A 20,862-nucleotide genomic window follows, 5' to 3' on the forward strand; every position below is an offset into this window, starting at 1 on the left:
ATTCCGCTAAAGAAACAGTCACCGAGCATTCAAATGTTTGCCATGTTTGATGCACTACTGTAAAGCCAGTGGTGAGGTGCAGAGTGACATTTTGTCAACCACTCAAGCAGGATAACACGGGTTTAGTTAGGTGCACCTGTACCTGGGGATATACCTTTCCTCTGGGCTGAGGAGAACTGAGAACCAGTGAATCAAGCCCATACAGTTAGATCAGCATTGTCTCCCTTTTTGGATGACCTATTTTGCTTTCCATGTGTCATGCATTTCTGCTAACATAAAGTTGGATGCCAAATACAAAAAGTCATGCTATTTCTGCTGTTCCCATGGGACAGTAATGATAGTTCCTGTGGAATAAATAGCCAGGGGTTTTGCTCTTGAAGGGATGGGGAGGGTGAGGGTAGGGCTGTGAGTTCAAGAGTGAGTATGTACATTTGTATAGTTGGGAAGGTCTGTGCGGACTGTTCCTCAGATTGTTACTTTCTCAGCTCCTGAGTACTTTTGTTTCCCCTCTAATGTCATGTCAGCTACTTGTAGGACTATTCAGGGCATGTAGCGTTGTTAAAATATACTTTTCTAAGAACTTTACCGAAGTGAATCTATTTCCCTAAAGTATTTCAGAGAAGCAAAAGAAAGCAATGTGATGGGTGCAAGGATCAGTGGGGTTAGGAATATAGAGCCAGATGTCAAATTTCTAAAGGACAGAAAGGTCCAGAATCCTTCACATTGGAAGAAGAAGGTAGAAGTGCCTGAAGAGGTAAATAAGCCCCAGATCTTTCTGGCAAGCTCTGCTTAGGGAAAGATAATATTGTTTGTTCCATATATTTCCTCTAAGCATATGTAATGCAATACACATTGTTCTGGTCAAAATTATAACTTTCATGTAATTAGTATAAGTGCAGTCATATGGGACTCTTTCAATGCAAAAAAAGAATATCAGTTAAGAGTATTCTTAAACATGCTATTTCTGGAGCTGCCCATAGTTTTTTAAGCGGAATTTTGGAAATTTATGCTCAATTGAACCATGGGATCTGCTCATGTGATGTAGGATACAAGATAGCTGAAGTTACCTCCAAGCTAAACTGAAACTTTGATCCTTTGTCCATAAGTAAACATGTCTATACTATATTCTTCCCTAGATGAAGGTTATTTTTTCTTTTCTTCTGGAAATCAGCATAACACTTGAATTTAAACTGTCTCCCAAATATTTGTCATCAAATCTGTCTCAGAATTTAAAGGTGTATAAAGTAACCTTTTCATGTACTTAGGGTAGCCAATAAAGACTATTTAGCAGATTTCCCTTTCGTTATAACCTGGGGGATTATAATGAAATCCAGAGGTTATAATTCAAATACAGTTTAGATGGTCCAGAATCTCTCAAAAAGAACAGATCTGCATTTTTAAACCATTTTCCACATATGCCTAGCTGCTTTGGGCAGGAAATCTTCAACAGTGTGTTCTGATTTTTTTTTTCTTCTGAGGATGTACTGCAGTCTAAAAACTATGAAGGCAATATTACATTTTTTTCATTAGTGCTGGAGGACCTGTGTACCTTCATGCTAGTTCCCTGTTTCCACGGGTGTCTTTTCCAAACCGTGACAACAGAATACAAATCATGTTAGTAGTAGGAATATTTTTATTTGCAGCTTGGGAACAGAGCATCAAAGGAGGTCAAGCAAGCAAAACACCATTGAAAACAGACATAAACAAAGGTTTGTTTTTGTATATGTATTATTTAATAGATTAAAGAATCATACCATACCATATAATTTTTTGTTGGTTGTAATTTGGGGGATAACTTATAAGGGCACTATGGGCTAAATTAAGAAGTGATCTCAGTCTTTGTGGACAGTGTGTGTGACCCAAGAAGTCACGAATAGGCTGCAGCAGAGATACTGGCTGTATCCCATGTCCCATTCTTTCCTCTAATGATAAAAAGGTCTTGCTCTAAGTTAGCTGTGCTATTCTGCCTAATAATCACAGCTCACCTGCTTCTCCTCCTCTTTCCTCTTTAACCTCCGTTGCAAGGGAAAGCTGACCGACCCCTTTAAGTTATTTGCATTTTTGCCACAGCTTTCTGTAAGGACAAGACATGGATAGAAGAGGCAGTCTGAATTCATTTACTACCTTTTCTGGGTCGGAACAGACTGTTGATGCAGTCTGTCTCGAAATGAGTATTTCTCTTGCGGCGCAGCAACACCCATTTAACTTGTGTAAGTAAAACTTTGTCAAGTTACTCTCAAGATGAATTTAGAAGGGAAGAATGTGCAATACCAGGCAGTACTGGAAAGAAATAACTCCTGGACAGGATTTTCTTCAGGCAACAAAGTAAACTCTGTCACTGTGCCTTATGTTTATAATTGGTTCAAGGTGTTCTGCCTTGGGAAAGCACTGATGGGGAGGGAGGGGGGATTAAAAATGTTTGCTAGAATGGAATTTACATGGTGAAAATGAAAAATCTGAACATAAGTTTGAAAATATTACTTTCTAGAAAGCCATTCTTCATGTTGGCTTTCACAGCCTGAATGCGAAAGTTTCTGAAGAACACTGAAAATTATTGAGGCTTTAAGTACATGCTTCAACATCCTTCTTGTGTCTTTCTTGCTGTGCTAGCTCTATGCAATGCTATGTGCTCCCAGAAAAAGAGTAACAGCTGGTCCCAATTATCTCAACTACAGTGTGACTACACACACAAATGTCCCACATTTCCATTTAGTTCCATTGCTTAATGAATGAGTTATTAAAAAAAAAAAAGGAAAAAAAAAGAACTGTGGCATTTGTACTCTGCTCCACCATTTGTTTCTGTTTACTCACATCAGTGAAGCTCTACTCACATGATCTCCCTGATCAGAAGCCAGCATATTTGATCAGAGAAGAAAGCTTTGCAGAATTTAACAGGCACAATGGAAAAGACTGTTTGATACAGAATTACAAAAAGTTCCTCCTGGAACTAAATGACTTTTTTTTTTCTTTTTTAATAATGCTACAAATGAGGACAACTGTACTAATAAGAATATAAGGTGTTTTTTTTAAATTATTATTTCTCTTCTTTAATTATTATTTAATTATTTATTAGATAAAGGTGACTGAAAAGCACTCAGCCTTTTGGACCCGGATGACCTTTATCAAAGTCAAAGACTTCTGGCTACAGCATGTTATTAAGGCAAAAACTGCATTCTCTGTACTGTCCTTGATAAAGGTCACGTGAGACTAAATGTCAGACCTTTTCAATCTCTTCACCTTAAGTAAAAACGTTATTTTATGCACTAAAGCTGTCTCCATTCATTTAGTGTTTTAAGGAATTATTTGGGTCCAGCATGCCCAGAGGAGCTTTGTGTTAGTTTATAATAAATGAGATGCTGAGTTTGGAACAGGCAGCACCCTGGAGCACCTGCTTTATGCATTAGAGAATAAAGTCATGCTGTTTGCCTGCCCCTGTTTGGTACTCACCTTGCCCTTTAGAAGTCGAGTGAGAACGAAGAGGGAATGCTTTAGGAGAAACTCAGGCACTCAGAAATTATGGGTAGTAGTATGTCATTATTATCTTGCCAGTGCATTTGCAGGCTGTGCTCTATAAATAGGGGCATCAGGGACCAGTTTTTTTGCTCACATGATGCTCGCAAAGGTCCTGCACCATTTTTCTCATCAGATGTGGCCTCCTCTAACCAGCTGCACTCACTAAGTTCTAATGAACAGACTGCTTTGCAACTGCAAGAGACCCTGCTCTGTTCTCTAGCCACTCTTTACCAGTAGTTTGGTCAGAGATTTGGGGAAAAAGAATGGCTTGGAGTTAGTGAATGCATTTGTGTCCTCTTCTTTGAGCCAATACTTAAAATATTTTTCTTAAGAATTTCTTATCATTTATATAAGTATAGATAATGCATATTGTTTAGCTTTATCAGAGGTTATTTTGACCAGACTATCATGCATAATTTGGATTTGCAATATGGCAGGGTGTCTTATGCACGTCATTTCATCAGAGCGCAAACTTTGCCTCACTTGCTGCCTGACTTTAGGAGTGTACCTGGCAGTTCTTACTGTGGTGTGTGAAGCAAATTGTCTGTTAAAATCAATAACACAATTGTGAAATACCCATGCATAAAATCTCTAGATGGTTGTGAACTGTTCCTGAAAGGATAACCGCATAATCTGTTAAAGTTGGAATGAAATCTGAATTTTGCTTTGAGGAATCATTTCTTTTCTTAGTCATGTTTTATATATCATCTCTTACTTTTCTACTGTGTCTATTTATATCCTTCTGGATACCTGTCTATTTTAAAGAAATGGAATTAGTACCTACTTGATAATTCAGTTATGGTAAAACAGTATTGACAGCAGCGTTAGCAAAGTTGGTCTTTACTAGTTTAATTCAGTTCCTATTTAAACAATGCTAGTGCCTGTTTCTGACTCGGTTCAGATTAGTGTAAAATGACTGCAAGCTGCATTTGAAAATGCTACCTTGAAAGAATTACATGCAGATGTAATATATGGGATAAATAAACCTGTTATTTGCTTCACAAAAAGAAAGGGATGATTACAGCACAAACCGTTCACTCAGATCTATCCCTTATGTTGCTAAATAAGACAAGCGTTTAGAATAGGTCAATGGTATGCTTGCTGTCATACAATTTACTTGCATTCACCTACCTTTGAAATAATGGTATATGGAATTGTTTGTGTGTCACAATGTCTGGTAAATCATATGAGTGAAGAATACCATGGAAGGTAAGACAAAGGTTACAAGAGCCTATGATACCTATATTCCAGTATTTTGAGTCAAAACAAGATAAACAACAGTTGCAAATAAATTGAATGTTATTTATGTAATATTCATGCTTTAAGAATATTTTGCTGTGTGGAAGAACTACTGACCTGTGGGTGTGTAGTTTGGCTGTATGAGCTAAGATAAGAGATCTTGATGCTTATCTCCTATCTGAGTGGATTGAGGGAGGCTTTTTCGTTAGAAAAAATAATGCGGTGGAAAAGCTTCATTTTCCCTCTTGCTACAGGATGTGACCTCCTCCTTTCACTCTCCATTAAGCATATCTGAGGAAAGCAGTGAGCCTGGCAACTTGTCACTCACTGGGGCAGAAATCTTGTTTGGGAATTGCGTTGAGATCGTCTAACCCTGAGGCACAGGCTAGCTGAACCACTGAGAAAACGTGTTAGACTTTGTGAATATAAGAAGGGATTTTTGTTGCATAAAACAAGTCCATGGCAGCATTTTCTGTGATATCAAAGGAAGCTACTGTATGACAAGTAACTTGCTGAAAAAAAAAAAAAGAAAGGTTATACAAAAGACCTGTGTGGAAGTATCTCCCAGGGCAGCTCTGCATCAGAATGCTTCTACTACAGAAAGTTCTTCTGTAATAACACGAGAGAACGAACATTGATTCTCCTTCAACTGTGTGGTTACAAATGTTTTTAAGGCAATTAAAAAATGCCTAACGTTTTACCATTTGCTTGCACTAGTTCTGGCTGGCTGCCTAAAGTTCACAGAAACGTCTCAAATCCAAGTGTTTAATAATCTCCTGGGTTGTCTGTTCCGTATTTCAAAACACTAACACAGCAACACTTCTAGAATTATAAAAAACACAATCAAGTACCGCTGTATGCTTCCTAGTTTAGAAATAGATTGCTAATGTATGGAGTGTATTTTCAATTTACTATTTTCAGATATGGTATCGAAGAAAGCTTCTCATGGCCGTCAAAAAGTATGTTCATGAAGAGGTTATATTTAATAGTTATAAGAAATAGTTTTTTTCAGGCATATGGATTGCATTTTAAGGCAAAGTAACAAACTTAGTTGTACTTTTGGCGTCTTAGATCTAGTGAAAAATCTCTTTAATGGTGACTGGCTTTATTTCCTTCAAAGACAGTAGGTTTTTATTATTGATTTAAGAGTGTGCTGTTAAGTAGTGCTGAATGCTATTGGAGATTCCACCTACTTTCTAGAATAATCCATAGCGTGAATTAAAGCATATATCCATTTGCACTTCTCTGATTATACTGAGAGCTAATTTAGTAATAGTTGTTTCACACCTATGGTTTTGAACATTTTTATTTCTGTAAGTACTGGTGTTAGCTTTAAAACTCTGACTCTTGCTGTCTGTCCTCTTAAAAATAAGACTTTGGCTCCTAATTCACTTGGATGTTTGGAACATATTTTTTTTCCAGCTTCCTCTAGCTATCTGTTTCAAGAAAGGGATTTATTTTCCAAATCCATTTGGGATCCAACCATTCCCATTTTTCTGAAGCATTTTCATCTTGGGCCTCAGTTCTTCACATAAAATTAAACAACAAAATACTTCAACCATTAAAACAAAGGACAGGACAAGCCATATTCTTACTGTCTTAGAGTATGTAAGAATAATTCCTTAGCGTCTGAAGTTTTCAGTTATAAATCCATTTCTGAAGGAAATGCCTTATTCAGCAAGCCTTTAAAATTGCCTTACTGCCGTTTTTATGCCGTGATCCAAAGTGCACTCAAGTCTATGGAGAGGCTTCTGTGTCCATCAGCAGGGTTTGGATGTAGACCAAAGAACAATGTGCGGTCAGGTAAGAGTCTCTGCCAGAGCGGAGCACGGCTGCAGTCTCCAGAACAGGATGAATTGGCCAGGCAGTTCTATAAAGATTTCTTTAATAATATTACTCTTGGCTGAGTCTCAAGCACCTCGTCTTTCCTCCTTTCTTATAATACTCGTTTTGGCAGAGCTCAGAAAATTCTTGGCTCTTCCAGGGATTCTTAAAGTGTAGCATTTAAAGAAAAAAGTTTTGAAACAATGAGCTGCACCAGAAAGGCGCTAGATTCTCCATTTTTTTTCTGGCCCATATTCAATCTGTGAAGCAATTAAACAGGATGCAGAACAGAAAGTAAACAGCAGTTAGTAGTAGTATGGGAAAGTATCTTTGGATAATAATGAGAGCATGTTCTAAAGAATGCTTGATACTACTTCCTCATTGAAGTCCATATGTTTCAATGCAATTTAATTTATTTCATATTTCACTTTGTCTATTAAAAATATTTGGAAAAAATTGACTATTGATTGAAAAGCATCATTTTTTGTAACTTTAAACACCTGTTGCTGAAATACATACAGGTTATAACATGAAAAAAGAAAAATGCTGTTATATGCACTTCAATGTACAGAGAACAGTGGTACTTCACAGCATGGGAGATCAGCGTAAGTATAGACCCTATTAGATTTTTATTTTTCTGTGATGTGTAGAAGACTTGCAGTCATGGTCCAGTGGAACAGAGATAAAGAATTCAAACTGCTTAAAAATAGTTTTGTGTAATTTTCCCTTTCTGTTGGAAAGCACTGAAATAAAAATTTTCCTGAAAGGTTAACAGTACAATTCCCCTACACACAGAAGGACTTTGCATCTGGGCAATGATTCACTGGAGTTTTTAATCACATGGTTAACTACATGCACATCAGTAACTTCTTCTAGACTTGTTAGAGCCACTCAGATACAAATACTTACCAATGCACTAAGTACCTGACTATTGCAAGGCAAAACGTTCATTTAATTTAATTCTACCTTGTTGCACACATTTGTATATTTTGGAAGTCCTTCTTAGTTTTAAAACCTTACAGAAGCTTTAGAATTCAAAGATTAAAATGTTACAAGCTGGATCTCATTAATCAAATCAAATGGCTGATCCTGAAAATGTTATCAGCTGTTGTTTTCAGACACAGTGGTAATAGTTTTGTTATTGTTTTCAGCCAGTATCTAGGTTAGAGAAATGTGCTGAAAAAAAATATCTGAAATTAGAAGATTCATTATTAACTACCTATTTTAGTATTAAGCTCTGTGTCAGACACTGATTTTTATAAAAATGTACCTAATATTTAAATATGCAGACTGTGTATGATAGATCTTGGTATACTGGTAATTTAAAAAAGAAAATTATTATTCTACCATACTATAGAAACGAAATGGACAATTTCAAATAGTCTCTGAAGTATCGTTCATTTTAACATGCACAAGAAAGTAATTAAAAATACGTAGTAGTAGATGCCTCAGATTTAATGTATGTGCATTGGATTTAAATTATCAAGAATGCCAAGAACCACAGAGCTGTATCTTAGAAGTGTCGATGCAACCTATTAGTTTTTCTGAGATACAGACTGGGGAGCAAGTGAGGAGGGAGAATTATCTATTAGGCAATGCGTAAAGTTTTGTTTGGTTTCTTAAAATCTGGGACTCTTATCACCCTGTGCAGAAATAAGAAAATCCATGAAAAATATCTAATAATTATTTTTGTTAGGCACTCTTGACTGAACAAACCCATTTTCCGTTTTTTACGGTAGCTGGTGCTATCCAGTTGGTGCTCCACAGATTAGCAATCACTGCATCCAGGGGTTTAGATATGTAGTACTTTGTTGCTTTTCAGAATCAGTGTCAGTATAAGCATTGTCTTTAGGATTTTTTTGTGATTGTCCTAATAAAAGGAGGGTAAGAATGTTTTATTTCATTTTGTGTCCTTAAATTAGAATTAATAAATACTAAATCACAGAGAATATTAGGAAGTAGGATGTGTCTGAGAGCGAAAAGGTGTGTGGTGTAACACTATGGACTATAGGAGTACGTTAGACGTCTGGTTGAAGATGTTACTTCCAGTTCCTCTAATTACAAGCTAATTTGTCCTAAGATCTTTTCCAGTCTTTGATCTAACTCCATCTTCAAGCAGAAAGATTTTCTTTCCTTGCTGACATAAGTATGCTGCTTTAGTATCACACTATTCTAATCCTAGAAAAGTTTCCTTATTCTAGCCTTGTATTAATGGCCAGTAAATATCGATATGATCTTGTGCTAACAGAATGCTATATAGTAAATATCATTCTTCTATGATGTTTATCTGCTCAGGGAATTTCCTGAGGACAAATGGCTATTGCTGAACATTGTACCTTTGAATAAATGAGATAAGAGCTTTTGTTTAGTATTCACAGACAGATTCACCACCCAAACTATCCTAGAGCCTTTGCCTTTCTTAGATAGTAAGACACCATACTGAAAAAGGTCTCTGTTTCAATATGAGCTCATCTACCTACAATATTTGTGACAAGAAGTGTAAAACATTGTAGTCAAAGACACAGCAGTGTTTTATACATGACATAAACATTTTTCTGTTTTTGTGGAAATGTCTTTCTTGAGGCAGCAGAACTACATTTAGCTTTTTTTTTTTATTGCTTCCTGCATAGGTGGCTTATTGATAAGCAACTGATACATATGTGTTTTTCTGTTATTTCTAGTTGAAAAATTCCTAGTGTAAGGCAGGAACTCTTACTAGTCCATAATTGTGTGACCTTATACTGTTTGCTATAGCATTTCAACCCTTTTCTGTAACTTCACATCTGAAGATGCTCCTTTTCTTTGCATAATACATTTTCTTGAATTTACAGTGCATCTTGTGTTTTTATCATCAGGAAATTTATCAGCATGGTCCTACTTTTTCTGTCAAGATGATTAATGAACATCATGCATAAGATTGTCACAATAGCGATCCTTGAAGAACAGTATCAAAACCATCCTGTTAGCTCTGGCTTTTAATACAACCCTCTACCCAGGATCTTACCTATCTTACAATCTCTTTTCCACATATTTACTAAACCAACATTTCTCCATGTGCCATGTTGCTCAGTTCTTCACTGAAATCCAATACTATTTCCTTTTTCCAGAAAAAAAGTTATGTAGAAATTTAGCCTATCCAGTCAGTCTTTTTTTATACTATACACACATTCTCTCATTGTCAGAACATTAGCATATAAACCCATTTTTGTAGTTGCTTAAGAAAGTCATATTGCGGTGTATCCACCAAGGTGAATCAATTGATGTTCTTCTGAACAGTGTACTAGGACAGGTATTCCCGACAGCTATGCAGGAGGATTTAATACTTCTCAGAATTGTCTGTGCCCAGTTGAATATATTTAAGAATAAAAAGAAATTCATATGCCAGATTAGGATATGTACATAGTATTAAATTGATATTAGAGAAATCTTGCCTCTTTGATGTCAGTTTCTTTTCAACAGTGAAAACTGACTTACGCCAAGGCCCCTCCAATTGCCTAACTGATGTTCCAAAACATACCGGTATACTGTTTTCAGGCAGGAAAGAATATATTTCCAACATTTCTCTTACTGAATAGGAAAGAAAGACCTGTGTCACTTGTTTGGAAATGACTCGATCCTGCTTCCAATTAAAAATCATCCAACTGACTTTAACTTGCAGCAAGATTGTATCAAGTAAGTTTCCTTATTGCTTTCATTTTTTCCTCGGTTAAACTGTCATAGCTAAAACCATTCCTTTTGCCAAGTCCAAATAAAAGTCTCCCATTTCTTGAATGAACTCTTCCATTTTATGGGCCAGCTCTCCCACTTCAGAATCTGTGTATCTTTTGTTAGTTCTAGTATTCTGTAGAAATGGGGAAGAGGGGGGATGAAGGAGGGAGGGATGCAGGGGGGAGATGCTCCAAGAACAGTTACTGTCTTCATGAAGACAGCAAAATCTAGTGTGTTCTTTTGTTCTCCATTTCCCTTTCTGTGAAAAGTTAATGGAATGCATGGAATTTGGCATTGTAGGAGGTCATGTTGGAAGCTGTCATCATATCCTTTGGGGCAGTTCAAATCATTCCTTCTCTTCACTGTCCCTTTCTGGTCAACTAATGCTTCCTCAAAAATCTATATGAAAAACTGGTCTGAAAGTGTTCATTTACAGACTGGGAAAACCACTGGAGGAAGGGGAAAGAGAAAAAAGGGTTGACGTTTTTTAGAGGTTCGTACATTTTGTTTTTAGTTGTGTAATAGCTTAAGTTGATAATAGCCTAATATCAAAGAGGAGGGGTAGCCATTGTGAAATATTGTACCCAGTTAAGCTTTTCTTCTAAAAAAGGTGTGGAATTGGGAAAAAAATGTACAGCAATCTTCAGAGATAGTTTTCATTACCAGTGTATGTGACTGTTTGAAACTCTACTGCATTGCCATATGTTACATCTTTCTAAAGCAATCTGGAGATAAAAATGGAAGATGACTGCCAGAGAGGCTGTGGAGTCTCTGTAGAGATATTCAGATACAGTCCAGAGCACACTGCTTTAGCTGGCCCTGCTTAAGCAGGGTGTTGTCTAGATGATCTTTACCAGCCTGTCCTGTCCAACTTCTATGATTCTATAACACATTGTTGGTGACCAATAAATATGACCCTTTCTTGCAAGAAAATGAAGGCCAGATTAAAAAAATAAATAAAAAAACCTATAAAATGGCTAAGCTCTTAACCTCTTTTGCCAATCAAACTTTCATACTAGTACATGTTGATTTCAAAAATCTGAACCTAAATATGACATCAGTCATACGACCTCATTTCCAATCTCTGTTGCATTGTTATTTTAAAAATACTGACATTTCTGGTGTTCCACAAGGTCATACAATATAAAATATTTAATGAGCAACTGAAGTTGGTGTAGACTTGAAAAAGACCAAATTTGGCTAGCAAATCCCAGTGTTGTTCTCTGCTTGGCCAGGTGAAAGGGATATGCCATCATTAGACTGGCAGCCTTGGAAGGTCATTTGTCTCTCCTGAGTGTGGAAAGAAAAGAGAAAAAAAATATATCTGAGGCCTACCTGAGGCTTGTGTCTAGTAAACAAACATAGCTTTGGGGATCTGGGAATGCGACCAGGGGATAGGAAAGAATTTGTTTGGTTTGCAGGCTTAGTGGGTGATGGATGAGAAATAATGAGATGGCATCTAAAATTTGTCAATCATTTCTTAGAAAAAAAACACTTTTGTTTTTGTTTTCATTGTTGTCTTTCAATACTCTGCTGAGAGAGCTTTATTCAGAATCATACCATTAGAATGTAGTTGTGTTTCTTTTTCTGCTTGACTCATATCATCTTTTTCTCCAGATACTCATTTTCTCTATCATATTTGCTGTCTTTTGGCATAGCCAGGTGCCTTCTGCTGAGTATTATCTGTCTTACTTGCAAATAGCAGAGTTTTGATCTGAAGGCAGAAGGAGGTTTTGAAGCCAAGTCCTATGGAATCAGTCTCTTCAGGGATTTTGAATCCCAGAAAGTTTTTCTGAAATTAAACTTCCACTGATTTCAATTATTTTCATTTTTTTTATGCATCAAGAAATGTCTTACACAATCTAAATCCTGTAAATTAACTGCAATCATATGCTATTATCTGACATTATAGGAAGCATTCAGATATAGCATGTTATTGTACACAGATTTAGTGAATGTTTAATTTCATAAAAGAGGCAGAGAAGATCAATTGACTTTTTGATATGGATTTTAAGTTCCTGGATTAAATCTTAGTTTTCCAAATCTGTCTCCAAAGGGAAACAGAAATATATTGAAGTCAGGAAGGAGTGCAGTAGGAAAGGCTTAAACCGATACACAGCTTCAGTTCCAGTTGTCCCAAGGGAATCTAAAGGTTAACGTAACTTGGAAAGATAATGTAAATGTATACTCTGTATATCTGTATTACATTTGTGATATGGAGCATACTGTGTGGTTTCAAGGACATCAATTCATAGCTTTTAGTGAAGTACCAATGGGACTAATGTGTCCACATGCAAATTAGCATATATAAGGCATCTTCCTCTTGACCTAGCAGTTAGTTGTTTACCAGAGACTCTGCCAGTGCTGACTTGAAGCCTTGTTACTGAACATGGCTTAAGCACTATACACTCACAGCAGAGAAGAGTAATGTTTTAGGTTGATCTAATTTTCTGACAAATTATTTTTAATCAAGTACATGAGGAAGTGGCATTTATATAGATTGCATGTTGAAAACTCTGCTATTTTTTCCCCTTAGCAGAGCTGTAGCACAGCTCTGTAAACAAGCTCAGTGGAAACAGAAGTGGAAACAAGGGCATTTCTCAAATAACATGCCTCGGTTCAGCTTTTTTCCCTTCTTCCCTTTGCCCAGTTTTGATAGCTAACTAACTCTGACAAGCGCACTCCTGTGGTGTGGAAGTACAGGTCTGAGATTTTATGAAGGATTATAATTCACCATCTAAAGTTCAAGTCATTAAGGGAGGAAAAGTGACTTTTGTTATCATTTCAGTTTTCCTTGCATTAATTCCTACAGGTTTGCAATAAGACTGGCAATGTGTACATCATGCTGTGCTGAGAACAGGCAGTCACCATGAACTAATCTCTCAACACCCATGTGCAGCTCAGGAATTGCTCGACACTTCCCACTTCAAAGCATGTTCAGACTTCATTTCCACACCACTTCTCGAGTTTGGCTTGCTCTGTGAGTACCTAAGTGTGTTTTGACAGTAAGGCAGAATTTGCACTAAGTGTCCTCTGGAGTAGTTTGAAGCTACAAAATGAGGGAGTGAAAGCTGCAAGGTAGACAGAAAACCTCAAAATAGCATTGGTTCAAGGAAAAAGCTAGGTGTGAAAGCAAAACCAGTAGTAGGCATTCAAAGTACATAGCAAGGCACTATTTTCTGCATCTCCAGGTGAAAGGGTGCACAGTTCTATACCAGCTTCTAGGAAAAAATGTCTGACCAAAACCTGCAATGATTTAGAGTAGCGATGCAACTCAGTTCTGAGCAAGTCAGTTCCAGAATCAGAGAGAAGAGTAAAATTAGTTTACTGAGTTGATTAACAAGCTGAGAAAAACTTAAGTCTCTGTGATAAGACATCTCTTCTGCTTCTAGGTTTCTGGCTCCTTAGCTTTGAGTTGAATCACTAGCTATTGATATATAAGAAAACTTGCCTGGCTGTGATACTCACAAAACAAAATATTTTTTTCTTCATTCTGAGGTCAATATATTTCCATAAACATGATTGGGTGGAGGTCTGGCATTCATGCAAGCATTTATCATTGAAACTGGACCACTGTCATCTGACAAACCTACACATTAGTAGAAAGATTTGTTTGATAGTAAATCCACTGTATAAATAAAACCGAAAATAATAGATCTTAGTCACTTGATAGACTTTACAGACAAGGCCTGTCCTTTCCCCTAAGAAATAAGCTAATCCATTTGTAGTTCTTCTGAAACTTCTTCATAGGAAAGTGCTTTTTTAATTTTTGTTTTATTTTTTATTATTAAATCAGGTTTCTTTGTAGAAGCCCTGCTAATAGACCTAATGAAGAATGCATTTCCCTTTATAACGTTTCAAGTCTGAAAAGGCCTTTCAGACTTTCAAGAACTGTTTCAATTGTAACTCTGTATATGCTTTTCTTCAGTGAAGAATTCACATTTCAAACATATTTCTGAGAGGAATTGGGGGCTGTCTTATTCCAAGGGTCAACGGACAGAAGTGTCTATCTAGACCAAATTGCTTCTAAAGCTTACTTGATGACAGAAGAGGAATGCCTTGCTATTGAAAGGCTTTGAATGTCTTCACAACTGCCTCTTCAGTAACCGGTCAGAATTGATGACTCTTTCAGACGTCTGACTTTCCGGAAAAATGTCAGTATCTGAAATAAAATTATGGTACTTAGCCCTCAGCCCTATTCTTTCAGAAGCAGAATACTATACTTCCATTTCTTTAGTATGGAAGAATTTGACATTTGCTATATGGGTCTGATGACCCTTGCTTACTTGTATATGAATGCCTAAGGAGTGCACAAACTCAAGAATAGCCTAGCATGGAAAGAAAATGAGGATTGAAATTGTCAGGATAGATTTAAGTCTTCCTCAGCGCAATACTTTCCTGATATATGTATGGTATATACTGCTTATAATCAAGGAAGAGTAAGAAACAAAGGAAAAGAAAGAAGCTTCAGAAAGGAACGGCTGTCACAAAGATTGGACTAGTTTGTTTAATGTATTTTTTTATCACTGGATACCTCACGTAATGGAATTTCCCTGCTTACCTTTATTCTCATTAAAAGTATTTTTCCTTATTTGTGTTTAGGGTGGAGCAATTGTTTGCAATTTTCTTGTTTCAGGTCTTTATAAATTTCCTTTTTGCTCTCAGAGGTTCTGGCTTTGCTTAAATTAAGAGACTTTCCATTTAATTTTACACTTTTTTCTCTCTTTCTCATGCCCCTTTCCTTTTCCTTTTTTTCCTTTTCCTTTTCTTGTTGCCTTCAGCTTCTCTTTTGCTTTCCTTTTTCTTCTGCTTTTCTAATTCTAATTGCTGCTTTTGGAAAGTTAAAGTGAAAAAAGGGGCTTAAACACTTCTTTCCATAGCACTAACAGACATTAACTGCAGTATCTCTGAACACCTACCAAGAGCTTACGGAAAGAAAACTTCTTTCTTTTCTTTAAACTGCGCTCTAAGCAGTCTGAGTGTGCACTGCTATGTTGTAAGGCAAAATGTTTTGGCATAAGCTCTATAAGTGCTGCTACCTGTACTAGGGCTCTGTAAGCCCTAGTATGTAAGTTCTGTAATTATAAATTATTTTCACCATGTATCTTATGTTTTTAAGTAAAATCATGTGGCAATAATAGCACAGAACTGAAAGTGACCCAATGCTAATATTTGTAAGTATGTAATCATTTGATTTCTATCAGAAGGAAATAAAACTGTTGTAGAAAATGGGTGAACTTGCATTGGATCATCGTGATTCGAGTTACACTGATCCTGTGGGATGAGTAGTGCCTTCTGCCACTGGATGCTCAGGTTCCCAAGGCAATGAATCATGTTCTTGCAGGAGTGACCACTATAAATGAATGTTTCCTTAGGCTAGTTCAGCTTGTGCTGGGCCCTCATGATAAGTAATATGCTTAGCCTGAGGGGAAAGTAAGAGGAATGAGCTTGTTTGGATAAATTTTGCTACTTCACACTGACTTTACCCCTTTCATGTTCTCCCTCCTCCGACTCCTTTGCATGCTGCCTGCACGTATATTGACACATTCAGGCTGGCAAAAAATGTTCATGGGTGTTGGGAGAACCCTGTGAAATTATATGCATACTTTATGCCTTTTCCAACACACATGTTCTCTAGCTGTTAATTTTTTCCTTTGAAACAGTGACGTAAAACTCCCAACATTGGATGGAATAGTTTCATGAGAAATCTAGAGGAATGAATGCTAAAATTATCTGGGAGAATAATAAAAGACTTAGAATGATAAAACCCCTGCCATCTATAGGGCATCCCTGCCCTACATAGTATTGAATTTATACTCTGATTTTCAGAGTAAGGATATTAAGTAATTGTAATAAAAGTAGCTGAAGTTATATTGCACTGTATAGCTAGAAAGCTGCACTAATCTCATAGAAAGAGTGCATGATTTTAAGGGTTGGGGGAAATCATTGTCATTTCAAGCCTAAATAATAAATAGATGCAAAAAGTGGAAAGGCTGCTTGAGCATTCAAGTTGTTCAAAATATGTGAATATGTGTAGTGAAGGAAAAAGAAGTGGGCTGCATATTTTTATTTCAAATCTTCGTGTAATGATCTTGATTCAGCAGTACAATAATTCAGCATTAAGTTATGAATTTTGATAGGTTTTCAAATGGGATGGATTAAAAGCTGAAAATACTAACAGATATATCCATATTAAAATCTCTTCACTGTGTTGTAGTGTAAATGTGTATATTGGTACGAGACATAAGCAGCATAGCTTTGAATGACTTTGCTATGGTATTCATTGTAAAGACAGAGCATAAGGTGAATTATTAGAGAGAAAATAGCATGCTTATCTGCTGATGAAATTTAAACCTCCAAATTAAGCCTCTAAATTAAAGAAAAAAAATAGGAAGACTAAATCCTTCGTCTTTACTATTGAGTGGGGGACAGTAAGATGAGGAAGCCTGTTTTTTCCACGGAAATAAGGACCTTGGGGGAAGATTTGCAGTTCTAACAGTGTTGAATGGGAGTAGGATCACCTGGAATAGGAGTAGAGGAGAGGGGAGCTTGGCAATGAGAAAGGCAGAAGGACATCAGGATATTCAGGCACATCTGAAGCTTTTTAAAAGGGCTATCCAAAATAGTGGAGCTTTATCCAAATCACATTGTTTGTCTCCCTCTACGCTTATTACTTTACCCCTTAACTCAGCAGTTATCCCTATGCATCACTTCTATGGCAGCACACATCAGTATTTAATCTTTCACTTCAAACAATGCAGGAATTATTTTACATCCTTTCCATGTGTTCCTTATTAGTGCCTTGAAAGCAGAGAGACCGACCTCCCAGCATTTCCTGCTCTGAAAGCATTCAGTTTTAAATGTCTAGAGAATATCTGAAAATATTTGTTTACAAACACATTTTTAGAATTTAACTGCGTTTTCAGAGCCAGGCTGCATGTGAAGGTCGTTTATGGTTGTCCATATAGTTAAATCTGGAATGTGATTTGTTTTTCTACAGGAAGAAAGGTCTCGAACAGTCAAATAAAAAGAGAACTGCAATTTTGATAAAGCTTTGTTTAGTCAAAGATCTAAATAAATTCCTGGAGGTTTTCTCTTGCTCTCAGCTACTTGACGCCTTTTGATCATTTGCAGATGGCTCATGTGGGACTGTTGCGAGATCCAAAAGCAAACCTTCTACAGACTTCCAAGCCACTTTATGCTAACGCCTTATTGCAGCTTAGTTAATCCAGACAATAAGCAATAAATCAGATACTTCAATTCATTCTGCTACCATTCTGCAGAATGCAACTCCACATTTCAGGACCAGCAGCTGAAGCTAAGCCGAGCAAACAGGAATAAGGCTAGATCCGTGTGATGTCATTGCTCTAAGGATTAATAATTTGAGTGTTAAGTTTGCTTTATGCTTTGGCCATGTTGTAAACCATATAGCTGATGTGCTTTAAAACCTACTGTCTAATGTGAACTTCAAATTTCCACACACTATAAATTTTCAATATAGCCAAGAATTAAAGGAAAGATAATGATTTTTAAATTTAAAGATATTTCTATTGAGACCTAAAGGGTAGTTAGAAAAAAAATATGCTTGAAACTTTTAAACTGGCACATATATGTTAAAGACAGTCTGTCTGAATTTAGTTGTGGGATCTTGTAGCTGTGGTATCTTGTATTTGGCATCTTTACACAACTGGACTGAAAAAAAAAAAGGTAACAGTCTCGAGAGTTTGTCACTTCTCTGTTATGAAGTCCTGTGCAGATGGCCTTGCTGTGAACCAGATTTACCTTTCTCAAGAGGTAAAGATATTTTGTTTCCTTTCACATAAAACAAATCAGTAAGACTGTGTTGCCAGTTTTTTCTTCCATAAAGAGACATTTGAATTTAGTTAAAAAAAAAAAAAAAAAGACAGTGATTCTAATCTGCATGATTCTTCTTCCTAATAATAAAAAAGCTACAAGTAAACTTCTGCTACATTATGAGAGAAAATGTCAGTGTATCTTTATTTTGTATTCAAATATTAAATGTTTTTTCTGTGTGTTTTCCCAGGGAATGGCTCTCATTTGTGAAAACTGAATCTGACCAATAAGAATATCTATATATTTGCAGAGAAGTGAGTGAACTTACCATTCCACACCTCTTTTTTTTTCTGATTCTAAAACACATTGTCATTTTTCAGCTCAGTTTTCTGCTGTATTTTAGTTATTGCATCTCAAAGCTTTTTTCATCTTATATATTTAAAGAGGTGGTGGATTTTTTTTGTCAGATAAATTACAACACTGTACAATATTCAATTTTATATCTTCCCATCTAGAAACTGTGATTACCTGAAATTTCTCCAGCTATGGCACTCTTCCTGTTTTATGAGGACATCCCAGTACTCAGCAGACAGTTGTTATCAGGGCATCCAGTGTAAATTATTTCATGCAGCCTGGCAAAAACATGGTTGAATATCAAAGGGATTTTAACATTTCAGTTTGCCAAGAATGGCAGATCTGATTCAAAGCTGGCCCAGAAGACTGCAAATAATGGCCTGTTAAAGAAAGGTGACAGATTATTTCATGCTGTGTTTCATGTGCAGTCTAAAAGCATGCTGTGAGACCTGGCTAAATCTCTAAAGAGAAAAATGCATCCTATGGTAATATTCAGTTAACAACAGAAAAAAAAAAGGGGGGTGGGGGTGGGAGAAGAGAGATGCATGCAAATCTCAGTGAATTCCTTTAGTCCAAGTTCACAGGGTGGGATAATAATTAGTAAGGATTTTTACTGTGTTTTTTTTTTTTTGGCTCACAAGTGGCTTGCCATCACAGGACTGTGCAACATCTTCATTCATGCTTGCTTGCTGAATAACTTCTGTGAATAATTTGCAGCAGCTTGTTCACAAGCATTTCAGCAGTCACAAGTATTTGATATGCGAGCTGTTTCCTTTGGAAATGAAGGTCAGGGAATGTATCTGATCCCTTGTTGGAAGGTTTTGATGCAAATTTTTGTGATGAATTTAGTACTTTTTTTTTCCATTTGAAGACGCTTGCATTTCCCAACAGAACATGGTTCCGTCAATGTTTTTCTGATCAGTTTTAGTGCTGAATCTCTGAAAAAATAATTAGCTAAAGGAAAATGCAAACCATATGTCTGTACCTGTCTCTATAGAATGACATGCATATACAAATATCCAGGAAGTACTGTAGATCATAGGGGCCCTATTTAGACTAAATAAAACATGTTTTGGATCTCACAGTTCTTGGAAGGCAGTGCAGTGGGCTAACACACTAGTCCAGACTATTAATGTAAAATATTTTTTTCCAGAGTGCATGCCAAAAAACACACTTAGAGGAGTTGCAGCGAGGAAACCTGAGAGTGGGTGATACATGCTATTTCCTATCATGGGTCTGCCAGGCTGTTCTTGCATCTCCAATAAATCTGAGCTGCAAAACTTTTTGTGCTGTAATAAACTCCTTGCATCAGGATCTTTGCAGTTCAAAAAGAAGTAAATGCATCTTTCTTGGTAATGGGAATCAGATCACTTGGTGTGAGGCAGTCTTTCCTTCAGTTCTTCCTCTGACTGATGCAATTTCTGTCTTCCCCCTGTGAGCACAGTGCCCTTGTCCCATTCTTGTCCCATTTTAGCTTGTCAAGCTCAAAATGGGTGCATTCACTTGAGAAATGTGAACGGGGTTGCATGTCATTAGCTAGGGTTCAAGGTGTCTTGGCTGCCATGACTGTTGTAATTTTCAGTGTCGTTCAATGCATATTCACTGATGAGTCAATTTGCATAATAATTTCTAACAGTTTCCTTTGATCGAGCCCCATCAGCCTGTGGGCAAGTCACTGGAAGATGTAACTAGAGCAGATGAGATGCAGGTGAGAATGTGCTGGATATTTACAGCCATATGTTGAAAAGGTTTCAGTTATGTGATCTCTAAGGGAAAATCAGGGTGCCTGGAAAGGCACGTTGGCACTGAATAAGGGTGATGCTACACCCCCATCACGCTCCCTCCTGACTATTGTTTCTGTTGCTTCTGGTTGATGTTTCCTAGCATGGCTCTCCCAGGAGCAATGAGCTGGGCTCCTTGCAGGCTGCTTGCCATGATGGCCTCAGGCTTCCAGGATGAGAAGTCACAAATCCTCTCTCTGCAGTGCACTTGAGTTCTTGCTCTGTCACACTGTGTTTGCGTGTGACAGGCTTGCCAAAGGTACATGTGTCAGATGAAATGGCAGGTATTCTTTGCATCTTGGCCTTCAGGATTGGAGAAGACAGAAGGGTTCAGGGAATATGGCTGGCAGAGATTTCCTGGGATGCTTAACTGCAGCCACTGAAATGTTAAAACATCATGGAAGAATAAGACAGATTTTCAAATATGCTTGTATTTAGGAAGGTGTGGAGGGACACATTGTCATTTATTGAAAGAGTAGTCTTGGGGCATTTTATTTTTTTTGAGCAAATTGTTATTGAAGTGGTTATTGCAATAGCTAATCTTTCCAAAAGCATGTCTGTGAACATTTTTTTAGGTCACAGAATAGCCAATAATGAAAACATTTGAAAGAGCAACATATTTTTCTTGCAATGTTTTCCCATTATTGAA

At 36.9% G+C, this 20,862-nt stretch overlaps 1 protein-coding gene across 5 annotated transcripts in view; it reads left to right on the forward strand.

Annotated features, from left to right (window-relative positions):
* The first annotated feature begins 313 nt into the window (after positions 1 to 313).
* LOC310898585 (uncharacterized protein) overlaps positions 314 to 20,862 on the forward strand; it is a 76,128-nt gene continuing 55,579 nt past the window's right edge. For 3 of the 5 annotated variants that reach the window (XR_014583452.1, XR_014583453.1, XR_014583454.1), the window contains exon 1: positions 9,485 to 13,264. The gene's annotated coding sequence lies outside the window, so the exon portion shown is untranslated. Of the gene's footprint in view, positions 7,182 to 9,484; positions 13,265 to 18,328; positions 18,393 to 20,862 lie in introns of those variants that run through there. The other 2 variants (XM_083833841.1, XM_083833843.1) reach the window with 2 other exon arrangements.

Source organism: Anser anser (genome assembly GCF_964211835.1).
Source record: "Anser anser genome assembly, chromosome: 4".
In the NCBI taxonomy this organism is placed as follows: domain Eukaryota; kingdom Metazoa; phylum Chordata; class Aves; order Anseriformes; family Anatidae; genus Anser; species Anser anser.